The sequence below is a fragment of the Camelus ferus genome, chromosome 5 (genome assembly GCF_009834535.1).
Source record: "Camelus ferus isolate YT-003-E chromosome 5, BCGSAC_Cfer_1.0, whole genome shotgun sequence".
NCBI classification, from domain to species: Eukaryota; Metazoa; Chordata; class Mammalia; order Artiodactyla; family Camelidae; genus Camelus; species Camelus ferus.
The window spans coordinates 32,692,301-32,706,088 of NC_045700.1; the positions used below are offsets into that span (position 1 = coordinate 32,692,301).

The following is a 13,788-nucleotide window of genomic DNA, read 5'->3' on the forward strand; positions in this document are numbered from 1 at the left end:
TCTCATTCTCATTTATAAATGATTTAAAAATAAATACACAAGTGATAACAGGATACAGAAAATAGATAAAATACTCAGGTAATTTTTAATGCATTAGGAGGACCACTTCTGTATTTATCTACAAATGAGGCACTCAGGTCATAGAGTAATTTCAGTTGAGTCTAGAAGAGGAAACTAATTATAATGGAGAAAATTCAGTGACTCTAGTCTGCACCAGGCCTCCATCTGGATGGTTTGAACAGTTGGTTTCATGCTGTGGTTTGACTGTTGTTAATTCTTTTCAGGAAAACAGGTAACTCCTTATTTGCGAAACTGTAGAAGCATTTTTGTCCATATTCATCTTTCAGATAGAAGTGACACCTATGCCAGTGAAGACATATTTGTTATTGAAGACATCAGATTCTCTTCCAGAACTATGATACAGGGAAACACATTCCTCAGGTAATAATGGGCAGTTACATCCTACAGAAAGTTTTAGATACACGCCCACTGACTCCTTACTTAATCTGCATCCCTTTTACATCCAATACAATGGCAGCCTCTAATATAAAATATGCAGTACAGTTGCTGAGTGCTATTTGCCTGATAAAGTCTAATTAAACTGACTCTTTTGATCTCCCAGTGTTGAGTGAGAAATACATGGGCTTGCTTATCTTTGAATAATAATTAAGTTGTGCATTCTAATAACCCTACTAGTCAGAAGTAATATGAGCAAGAGAAGTAAGAAATATTCCTTTGCTCATGGCTGTGGGATTCATGGACGCGTGCTTCTTCAAAGCCAGCAGTGCAGAGGGAGATAGGTGCTACATTTTTCTGTATCACATATATGCAACGGTCCAAATCCCATCGTTCCCACATTCTTTCAATTTAAGCAAGCCACAGGTCCTGTCCACATGCAAGGGTAGGGATCACATAAAGGCATTCATAGCAGGGTTTCATATAAGGGACTTTTTTTTCCCATCTGCCTTGAAGACTATGACAATTTGGAATAGATTTCAACAAGCTGAACAGATAAATCACCCAAATTTTACATCAGCAGGAAATTGTCAGAATCGGTCCTCTGCTGCTCTCTCCATCTTTAAAAAAATTTTCAAATGTGTAGGACTCCACACAAACCTCTAAGTAGCTCATCGGTTACCCTTTTATTGAGTCCTACAAGTTTCAAGATTTCTAAAATGACCTGAAGAAAAGATGTGTACCTCTGAGTCAGATGTTACCCATGATGTTAAGTGAAACTTTTATGGGGGAAAAAAATCTATGTAGCAGTAACTGGAAGGGGTAATTTTCTATTTATCCTTAAATTACTATTTCTTTTCCTGATGTTAATTATGAATAGGTACCTCTTCTGTCTACTTACTTATATACTCAATTTTTATTCTACCCTTTTTTTTTTCTGTTTTTAGAATCCTTATCCCCAAATAATCTAACTTAGCCTTTAAAATACATTAAATTGTAATATTTGAACAAAATTATTTTTAAAAAGTAAAACATAAAAGCCTGCCCAAAATGAAACAGACAAATTAATCAGAAATATTACTTAAAAGGTCATACATTGTGTTTCAGTTGGGCTGGGAATTTGGGTTGACTTTCTAAGCAAAATATATGAGGGAAATTTATTTCATTTTTATACAGAAAAACTGACTGGAAAACATGGCTTTATGTATTAAAATTGAAGCTATCTATATCCATAGTCAGTATTTCTATTCCTCTATATAAACACTAGAGAAACTCAGGCACATTTAAACCAGGATACACGTAAAAGAATATTTACAATACCCCTGTCCATAATACTGAAAAAATAATAAGACCCAAATGTCCTTCAATAGTAGAAAGGAAAAATAAAGTGTGGAAAATCTATACAATCCACATCCTATAAAGTAATGAAAATAAAGATCTAGACTACAGGTAATACTGTGGGTTAACCTTGCAAGCGTAATAATATAAAAGAGAAAAATTTTCAAAAATTAACTTCTCATTTGCATTTTTGCAAAGGAAAACTTAACAGCTACCTTAAATGATGTCACCAGTCAAATCGTAGCTGCTACGAAGTCCTGTAATAATGAGGCCTGTGCAGCTTTATTCCGTAGCGCCTCTAGATGTAGTAAGACGGAGCAACCATCACCACCATTACAAAAAAACCTTCCAAGATAAAATTTGAAAATTTCAACACACTTATTTGGGTAACCATTTATAAAACTCAGCAAGAAACGTGATATAGCATTACCTATGAAAATGGTCAATTAAGAAGATGGCAATTTTTTTTTTAGTTTTTTTTGGGGGGAGGTAATTAAGTGTATTTATTTATTTTTAGAGGAGGTACTGGGGATTGAACCCAGGATCTCCTGCATGCTAAGTGTCCCCTCTAACACTGTCAGCTATACCCTCCCCCCTTGAAGATGGCACTTTTTGTACACATTCATAGACTAAATAATATCCAGTTTCCCAAAAGCAAAGTGTCACTAATTTACTATGATTTTATTTTTTATTTTCTAAGTGAGGGAATAATTTATCAAAGAATTATTATTTTGGATAATTTGGGCTTTTCATTTCCCCTTAAAATCTCTTCCTACAGAAGTAACTCCAGTATGAGGGTTAGCCTAAGCAGACAGGTGCACTCAATCATTGAATTCACCAACTATTTTCAAACAGCAAGCACTTTTAAAATTGACTTTACAAATATATCTACTTGTGGTAAGGTCAAAGCACAATGAAGTTTTGAGAGTACATATAACAGCAATGTTTATTTCACTAGCTTTTTTTTTTTAAAGCAAAACAATCTTTGACTTTGGCCTTGAAAAATCTTCATTTTTCTGGGTTATAAACAAGGTAACTTCTTTTTTGGTGTGTATATTCAAACTATGTTGACTAGAATTGTTGAAAAAATAGGCCATATCCATATTTCAGCTTCTGAGATCAGTTTTTAATTCAATTATAGAAAAGTTAATTTGCGAAGTTCAATAAAAAACCAACTCCTATGGAATATATTTAAGATGGTGTACTTTATGCTGCACCTCAAAATCAGTAAGATTTTTAGACAAACCTGATTGCAGACTAGTAATAATCCTTAACAATTTTGACATTTGCATTTGTAAACCTATTTGATGAAATGATAATAGTATCACTAAATTGCTGGTACAGTTGTACCCAGTTCTCCAGGGAATGAAGTTTTCAGCAGTACAGCAGAGTCAAAGCACAGAACTGAAGATGACAAAAATGAGTGGGTATATGTAAGCAACATTCCAATAATGTGGGAGGGAAAGTGGTTTGTTATTCAGCTGAAATGGAAAACATGTGAAAAGAAGTCATATTAAGAAGTGAAGTGATGTGGTCACAGGGACCAGAGGCTGCAATTGCCTCTGAGAATTAAAGCCTTGGGAGGATCCAGCGTTTGCCTGTATGTTTTGGACTCATAGCTTGAATAATGAAACAGGTGAAAGGATAATCCTTTTTTTCAAAAGATGATTTTTTTGATTTCACAGTATTACATAGAAAAGAGAATTATAATAAAGTGAAGCAGTAAGACAGAGAAAGAGACAGATTACATATTTGAAATGGACTTCCCTGGTGACTGCAGGATGGCAGGCAAATACTAATAAACTTCTGAAATTATGAGTCTTCTCTGGCTCATTAGCTTCTGTTGAAGCTTTTTAAAGAACAGGTAGTAAGTTTTTTGTTCTGGTTTCAAGAAACCAAATGCCACCAAGTATTCTCTGAATCTGTAGTAAATCATCACCATTTACGATAGTCATCTTTCTTACTATTTTTTTTATTGAGTCCTTACTATGTGCCTGGCAAAGTGACAACTCTTTTATGTTCATTTTATTCTTTTTTAACCGTCATAAGCACTCAGTGGGATAAATGTAATTATTAATTTCATATTAAAGATAATAATATTGGCACACAGAGGCATTAAGTAAATTGACCGATGCTCTTCTAATGCAGGAAAGTTCATGCTCAATGAATGAAATAACTATATTTCCAAAACAACTATATATTTTAGCAGACAAAACATCAAAAACAAACAAAACTATTTTACAGAGTCTATATTGTATTGTTGTAAATATAAGAGCTAAATAAAACGAATAGCTAAAGGGTAAGATTTGTAGATGTGGTAATTGCTATACAGAAGAAGGTAGGAAGGATGACAGGAAGGTGGGGCACAGGAAGGACTTACTAAGGTAGCAACATTTGAATGAAGACCTGAAGGAGGTCCCAGAAGTTCTATGAGAAGAAAACACCCAGAACGTGGGCATATTCTCAAAAAGACTAATTCAAAAAATAAATCACATGTATACATTGCTTATAGGCATTTCATGGGACTTAATGTGGTTCAAGGGAGTCGTTCATTCTTCTTTCAAATGTATTAGCAGTGTTATTAAGAAGCTGGAAGTCTTTATGGTTATCATAAGATTGAGAAGTTGTTCTGTTTAGTTTGGACATTTGCACTGAAGATAGGCTTCATTTAGCAGATATTCATCAGCGTTTAACAGTTATCTCAGACCTGTGGAGTGGGTTTTCTCCCCCCACTGAAAAATATTTGAATGTGTCAAAATATTAGTTATTCCACAACTTTGAATGAGTGCATTTTTAAAAAAAAGTTAGCAATAATAAAGACTCAAGGAGAAAACCAAAGACACAGTATTAGAAACAGATATGACTGAGAAACTGATTAAAATATGCGACTATTTACCAAGAAAAATTATTCTGCTTACATTATTTAAAATTATGAGCTAATCAAAATAAAAACATCTTTATTTTACTGTAATGTATACAGGAGTATGTAATTTTGTTTTTGAAGTATTTATTTTAAATAGTCCACCCATTTTTAAAGTTTACCAAAATAATACATCATACTGATTGTATAGTAGATAATTATTTAAAATAATATAATTTTAATTATTTAAATGACAACATTCACTAAAAATATGTTCCAGACTTGCTAATGACATTACAGGCTATAAAGATCTGATTTCAGTAGCCACTTGCACCTGTATTATATCCAAGCTAAACTTGACAACTTCCTAATCTTGTGAAGGCTCTGCAGGCTTCCAGTTTCTTAAGGATATTGTTAATAGAGCTAGAAAAAGAATGTATAACCCATTTTTGCACAGAATGGTTATACCTGACTGTATTTTAGATAGATTTATTTGTATATGTATTGCAATAAAATATATTTAAATGGGGTTTTGCAAAAATTGCCTGTAAATTGAATGGAGTACAAGCCAACTAAATAAAAAAGAAAGACCTAGCAATTTCTAGAATTATCACAATATGTAGTCAGTGAAAGGGATTATTGGTTGGAGTAGAGAACTAGAACAAGAACAATTGGAAAAGATATGTGATTGGTTAAAAATTAAAAAAAATAAAACTTGGTTTCAAAAGTATTTCTATATACACCAATTTTGGATTGTCATTTTTTCCCTTCAGTTAATTAAATCAAAATTGATTATTCTCACTCACCAATATTCATACAGTGCAAATAAAAATGCAATGGAATGTCACAGCTAGAGGGAACAAGACTGTAAAATTGATTAAATTCTGAAGGCAGACCTTAAAAATAGCTTTAGTGAATAATGTATTACATTTTGTTACAGAGGGCAATTTAAACACATTCTGGCATAATTAATACCTTCATAGCGCAGGAATTGCTTGGCAGGTCTCCTAACTTCATTGTGGTTAAAACTGCAAACCCTAAAATAATGGACCTTGCCAACCAATTCTATTGTATGACTGCACAGTAAATAAAATTCAATTCTATGTTTTTACTAAGAGATTTGGGTCAAGGATGCAAGTAGATTTATGATGAAAATGCTACTCCAAATAAACCTGGGGTAGCTAAATTATTAACAGGCAAAACAGACTTTAAGGAACATGACTTTTCCAAAGATGATGAAAGGCATTAATCGTGGAAATATAAAACACTTTTCAGCCACAATGACCTAAAGACACAAACATATGTTACATAAAGAAAAATTAATAAATTAAAAGAAGATATCAACAAATTCACAATTATAATGGGATAGTTTGATGCACTTCTTTGATTAAAAAAATTGACAAAATTTATTCAGGATATTGGAAAAGTAAGATTTATAACAAATGCAATGACTTTATATAGGACACTGCTGCAAAAAAAAAAGAAGAAAAAGAAAAGAAAGCATGATATTCATACTAAGTACAGCTGGACTGTTCACAAAAACTTATCATATACTGAGTCATGAAACAAGTCAACAGTCAACAGATTTCAAATTACTAAAATCAAAGAATTTGCAGTCTGATCATAGGACAAATTAGCTGTTAATCTATACGACAAAAATAACTAGAATTTTTTATATATTTAAAAATTATGAAAGTACTTTCATTTGTCCATGGTTCAAAAAAGAAATTATAATGAGGTTCAGATAACATTTGAAAGAAATGGCAACAGAAATATTATGCATCAAAAGTTGTAGAATGCAGTTAAAGCAAAGGGAATTTAATATCTTAAATGCAAGGAAACAGTGGAAAAGAAAAGTAAACAAAATTAATGAGCTAAGAATATCTCTCAAGAAGTTAGCCAGTAAAGAAGAGCAAAATAAACCTAAAGAAAATAAGATGAATAAAATAAGAGATAATAGCAAGAATTACTGAATCACAAAGCAAATTAAAAAATAGTGATGTTAGCAAATTTAAAAGTCTGATCAAGAAAAAAAAAGCCACCAGAAAAACATCAGGAATAAAAAGGCAAGTATCACCACAGCTGCTGCAGTTAATAAAAAGATAAGAAAAGGATATTATACAACATTTTGTTGATACCTTTGAAGATTTAGATTAAATGGAAAGTTTTTCCTAGGAAATATTCCAGTTACCAAAGCTGACATAGGAATGTATAGAAGATGTGAATCTACCATTATTATAGAAAATGAATCGGTAAATGAAAATCTTACGACAAATAAATCACCATGCATGGATAATTTCTCTAGTAAACTCTATCACAGCCATGAAACAAATTATTTAAACGTTAAACAATTTCAGAGAATAGAGAATGAGACCCTCCAAATTATTTTATGTAATCAGCACAATCTTAATAACTTCATCTAAAAAACACATTTTCAACTTTGCCACTATTTTAATGAAAGAAAATTTCCATCTGTCCCCAGAAGTGACATCCTTATGATTAGGAGAGAGCAGGCAAAAATCTTGTGTTTCATTTTTAGTTGTCCCTTTCAATTGACCAGAGCAACAGCTTTTACAGACAGTCTCTGTTGCAACTTAGAAACAGACTGGGTTCATAAGCGTATTTCCACTCTGGACACCACAAAAGGAAGGTAGGGACCTGTCAAATTGTGGTCACTGAGCTGATGCTGGTTTTAAGGTTACCTTCTCTCTATATCTTTAACTATGGGCCCCTGATAAATAAATACACTACCTAGTGGTAAAGAGTGATTAGTTGCCAAAGACCAAATGCTACCTAACACATTTCCTTTTTAGTAGGATAACCCAAAGCAATGAAAATAGTAATTTAAAAACCATTACTGTATGTGGGTAGACCTCTCGATATTACATGGAGATACAGCTTAAGAAATATATTAAATTGCATAAACAGAACTGAAAATAAAACAGAAATAGTGATTAGAGCATTTTACTACATTGCTTTGGATAAATGGCAAAAATCAGATGTAAATTTATTGTAATTAAATAGCTTTAATAACCGCATGTTTGTCTTTATAAATTTATGTAACTTTCATTAGATGTATTTATTCTGTATAATTGCTTACGGTCATAATTATTACATACAAATATATGCTATAAACTAGTAACATGACTTTATAAAAAATTCTCATCCTTTTCTCTGTGTGTATGTTTGTGTGAGTCTGTGTGTGGCAAATAACAGTAACATGTGAGCAATGGAAACAGTAAAGAGAATACTTCTTAGTCATTTTGGGTACCAGACTTGCAGACCTCAGCATTTGTGGGACAAGAGTTTGGGGACAGGAGTATGGGTTTCAGGTGATAGACTTGTTGAGTCAAGAAGACAAATCAACAGCCACATGGCTCACAAATGCCCACCAATGAGGAGGCCAAAGAACTTAATTAGAGGCCAGAACTGGTAGCTCAAAACAGCCATGAAAATATCAACCATCAGAATTTTGTTTATGTTTTAAGGAGAACTTCTCTCTGCTTCTGAATAACACAGAAAATCTAAATCAAATCAAAGACTCAAGCAGATAATTTGGGGTTTTTATGTGGTTTTGCACATTCCTTTGCGGATAACCTTCCCTGAATGGTAAGAGTGCCACAGGTGTATCCTATGCTGGCTGAAGTTTTAGAAGCTCAGCCCTCTAGTACTGACAGGCCAAATCCAGGCTGTGCTCAATGCAGAAGTGAGATAAATGCTAATCCCCTCACGATTTCGCATCTGGTGATCTGAGAGCTGTTTATGCCTTGTGCCTGGTGTAAAAACAGCTTTTTATTTTCAGCCTGGAGTCTCTCTCTCCTTAAGCCTCAGGCACAAGTTTATTGTTCCTGCTGGGGAATTACTATCCAAGGCAGGCACCAAGCTATCTTCAGCACAGAAGTCTTTCTGCTAATTTTTTTTTCAGGTTTAAAAAAAATACCTTTTTCAAATAACTCCTGGTGGACTCACCAAATGTTCATCAGACAAGCCTAGAAACAAGCTGAGTCAAAATCCTGTGACACTACATTCAATTATAAAGTGAAATAGTGGAGTGGTTGGGAAAGATCTCTGAAGCAACACTGCCTGGCCTTGAAGGCTTGCTTCTTCATTACTTTCTCTAAGATCCTGAGCAAGTTATAAAACATCTCTGTCTCAATTTCCTCATCTATAAAATAGAGATTAATCATAGCACCTATCATTTAATTGAGTTAACCTATGTAAACGTAAAGTTCTTAGCAATTTTCCAAGAATACAAAGTGTTAGATAATATTAAGTATTATAAATATTATGTATTAAATAATGTTAAGTGGTGAATACTAGAAAATACTGTTTCTTTAGCGCAGTAATATAATTTAGTCACTAATGGTGACTGTGTTTCTCTTCTTCTGCTTTAACTCTCTGTGGATATTTCACACTAATGGAGTAGAAGTTAAGGGCATCTATAGAAAAAAATGGAATATATGTATTGAGCTTTTCCCTCAGATCCCTGGATATTGAAAACAATCACGTGGGTTGAATAAGCAACGAGCTAGCCATTAGTACGTGTAGTTAGGATGTGAGTGGTAGCTCAGGGCTTTTATGCACTCAGATACTCAACAAATATTTATTGAGCTCCTAATATGTGCTATGACTAAGCTAGTATCTAGGAACACAGTGATAACCATAACTAATCCCAATTCTCAAAAAAGTACATTGTTTATTAGATAGGCATGCAAATTAAAAATTATAAAGGTACTACAAATAATGAGTATAATGTACCAGATGAGGTGGGAAAATAATCAAAGGTGACGTTAGGTTGATTTATAAGAGTAAAATAGAAAGTCACAGAACAGGTAACATTAATCTAAGAACGCAAAGAAGAGTAAGATTTTTCTGGTAAATGAATTGGGTTGAGTATTTCCGAGAAAAGAACAGCAAACACAACGAAGGTGCTGCAAATGTGAATTGTGCTTTGGAGACTGCAAATAATTATAAAATCCCTCAGCATAAAGTTTGGGGATGGTGGTGTGGGCACGTGGGCAGATTGACAAAGGCCGTTCACGCCATGTAGTAAACATGAAAATGTCTCTTTCAGGTGATGACAACCATTAAAGAATTTTGAACAAGGACATAATAATGTGAGGTACAGGATGAGTCTCCCTGACAGAGGTGATGACTAGAAGGATGCAGGTACCAGGATCCAGGGAAGCACTATTGGGTGTTCAGGCAAAGTATGAGGATGAGCTCCTTGGCTAGATGGAAGCTAGTGGGATAGAAGAGGAGGGATTTAAGAGGGATCATGATTGTCTGGATGCTATGAATGTGGGAAAATGAGGAAAGAACCACTTCTGTGTTTCTAGCTAGATGTGTTGAGCAGATGGTAAAACTGACATAAAGTTCTAACTTTACTTCCCTTTTAGCCAGCAATACGGATGACCTTTACTCTAAAAGGTCACCTCAAAAATGCATATGAATGACCTACACAAGGAGGCCTGTTACCCACCATTTCTATGTCAGAACACATTGATACAGTTTATCATGTTTATTATCACATTGGAATATATCTTGATAGCAGAACCTTGGAAATTTAAACCATATGGGCACATTTAGGATTTAGGTCTGGAAGACGGAAGTGTGAGAGCCCTGCTTCATTTAGTGGCAGACTTTACTGGGGGAGTGGAAGGTCAGACAGGCTAGAGACTATATGAATAGACACACACACACACACTGAAAAGTTAGAAAACAAGTGATAGAAGGGATAAGTAAACTAAAACTCGTAAAAAACCAAATGAGTCAAAATGACGGAAAATTTTCATCCTTTGTGGGTCTGTGCTGATTATTTACGCATGTGAATAGTAGACAATACACACTAGTAGTAAGAAAATGTATACTTAAAAAGCATTATATAGTTTAATATTACATAATATTAATACAAAAATAATGCATTATAACATATACTATACATAATGTAAGAAATATATGGTAAATAATAGTAAGCAAAGAGACTCATAGCATTTAGACATGTTCATATGAATTAGCTACAACTGGCATCAACGTATTAACCAACAGCATCGCATCTACACTAGGTCATCATCAAAGAGAAATACAAGAAGGTTAAGGCTGATTTCTCTCCTGTGAATCTCAATGCACAATCTTTTTTTTCCATTCACTTGTCGTATATACGGTTTTAAATATTTTCCTTTTGCTGTTTTTAATATACAGTTCAGCTTTTTTCTCGATACCTTAAAAGTAGTTCAGGAAATTATTAACATGTTGGTGTAAATTTGGCTACACACATGAAATTCAATTCAGAAACATTTATCAAACCCTGGTTTGTAAGGATCTAGGATATTAATAATTATATACAAGAATGGGTGATAAAAATCAAACTTTGGTTTTTTGGACACATTGATTGATCTTATAAAAATATTATACAAGTAGGGAGTTGAATTGTATAAAATTTATATGAGCTATTTTACTCTTATAAACATGATTATGGTAATTCCTGCACCTGACTTAAAGTGGTTTTAGGAACTTGAGGCATTTATTTTGTTATTGGTTCCAGCAAACATTTGCAGAGAAACAGTTGTGTGTTAGATAATAGGGCACAGAGTTAAGACATGGTTTCTGTGCTAAGGGGATCTACAGTTTAGTGGGCAGATATAGGTAATGCACTACACAATAATAATTCAGCTTTTTAGGTGAAATTATCTGTAAGGACCAACTTTATGACAGTCACTCTAAATAATGGTTATTTATTAGCTATTTTGTGTCAGGTACTATATATGACATTATCACTAATTATCACAAAAACCCTGTAAGGCAGGTTTTCTTTTGTCTGTCATGGATAAAGTAAAGGAAGATTAAAGAGGTAATGGCTTGTTAATGTCATAGCTTGTAAAAGGATTGTTTGACTCAGGACTACAACTGCAGGGCCAGCCAACTGTGTTTACAGCTTCATAAGCTACTTGCCACTCTTTATTCCATGAAACTGTTTTTTGAAGCATAGTAGTATAAAGGCAACTTATATGTTTTAAATTACTTTTCTAGGATTATCTAAGTATTAATACAAACACAATCATAATCTAAATAATTTATATGTAATTGATTCACTAAAACAGCTATGTCCATTCAAAATAAAGAATAACAAACTCTAAATTTTTTATCAATAAAATGTCTACTACATTTGAGGAACCAAAGGCTTTGTCGCGATATTTTCTGAAGCTAGTGTGCTTCTTTTGGTGCCTTTCTGTCCTCACTGGGATTTGCTGAGCTACAGTAAATCTGTCCCTTCCAAAATCTCTTGGCTTTCATAAAATACCTCCTGTGTAATGTGGAGCAAAGCAGGACATAAGCCCTACAGCTACATGTAGGCAGTTCTAGGAGGAATGAATTGGGACATGGCCAATGTAAACTGGCAGCTGAATCATTTGGCACTAAAATTAAACTCATCAGAATTATGTTCCCAAAACTATAGGCTGAAAATATGTAACACATTGCTAATTTGAGACAGTAACACACAGATGATTTTTGTTATATTAATTTATCTGAAGCAATGCAATCATTTGTTGTTTGCAGAATGCAACCTTACCATAAACTACATTGACTACCCCATTTTTGGCTTGGATTCCTTCTTAGGTGTTTAAACAGTGCAAATTCCTTCATTCCATCTTTCTGCTTCTCTCTGTTATTCAAACTTGAAAACAAAATTTTCACCACTTGAATACTTGTGGTCTCTATCATGATAATAGCTAGCAGTTTTGCACTGGGCTTGTCAAAGTGAGTTTTCTGGCCAGTGACTGTTCCTCAGGGTCAGCTAATATTGGATACAAGGAAACATTCACATACTTTTAATCGGAAGGTTCAATAACATACTGGATAGCAATTTTACAATATATTTTAAAAAATTAAAACATACTTATCCCCTAAGCAACTTTCTCTTAGGAATACACTTCACAAAAAAATATGGAAGAAAACATGAATAAATGTGGAGAAGAATATTCATCAAATAAATATTGATATTAGTAATAGTAGTTGGGAAAAATAAATATTTATTAAAAATAGAGTGGTTTTTGTTAATATAAATGATACTGTTAATACTTTTAATAATGCCTCATACAAATTAGCCCTTTAAGCATAACATCTAAGTCTTACAATAACATCATAAAGGATCCAGGTGGCACATATCTTGGCAGTTCAATAAAATGTACACTTGTTCCATTTATACGTGAAATATGCACATATTTCTTCAATGAACAATGTTACTAGTGTGTTTTCAAGTGCGTAAGATAGAGTTTATTCACACAGTCAAGATGCAGAACATTTCCATCACCACGAGGATCCCTCAGGTTGCCCTTTTGGAGCTACCCCACATCCCTCTCTGTCCCCTTGGTCCCTGACTCCTGGTGACTACTAATCTGTTCTCCATTTCTAAAATTTTGTCATCACAAAAATGTTACATAAATAAAAATATTGAATATATAACCTTTGGGGATTAGATTCTTTCATTCAGAATTCTCAAGATTTATTCAAGTTGTTGCATGTATCGAAAGTTTCTTCCTTAATTGACACAACATTGTAAACTGACTATAACTCAATTAAAAAAATGCAAAAAAAAAAGTTTCCTCCTTTTTATCGTTAAATGGTACTCCATGTGTGAATGTAACACAGTTACATTAGTTACATGTTTAGTTTTTAAGAAGATGCTAAACTATGTTCCAGAGTGTTTGTATTCTTTTACCTTTCTATCAGTAGTGTATGAGTTATCTAGAATTTCTCACCAGCATTTGTCTTTGTCACTGTTTTTTTATTTTAGTCATCCTGATAGATTTGTAGTGATATCTCATCAAGGGTTTCATTTGCATTCTCCTAATGGCTAATGATGTCAAACATCTTTTTATGTTCTTTTTTGCCATCTTATATTCTCTTCAGTGAAATGTCTGTTCATGTTTCTTTCATAATTTTGTCTATTTTCTTTATGACATTTAGATTTACAACTTGAACATCTCATTTCCTCAATCAAAACAAAAGTATTAATCCAAACACAATCATATCTTAGTTTTCAGAACAGTTTAGGTCATTTTCCCATTTACTTGAAAATAGGTTGGAATCATAAAGATGGCAGAGGGATAATATGGGCTAGGAAATAAATGATA

The 13,788-nt window shown here is 33.3% G+C and overlaps 1 long non-coding RNA gene across 1 annotated transcript in view; it reads right to left on the reverse strand.

Annotated features, from left to right (window-relative positions):
• Nucleotides 1-13,788, reverse strand: part of LOC116663627 — a 32,354-nt gene continuing 18,566 nt past the window's right edge. Inside the window, exons 2-3 of the long non-coding RNA XR_004319863.1 lie at nt 2,010-2,139; nt 1-360 (exon numbers count right to left, since the gene is read on the reverse strand). This is a non-coding gene — a long non-coding RNA (uncharacterized LOC116663627). The remainder of the gene's footprint in view (nt 361-2,009; nt 2,140-13,788) is intronic.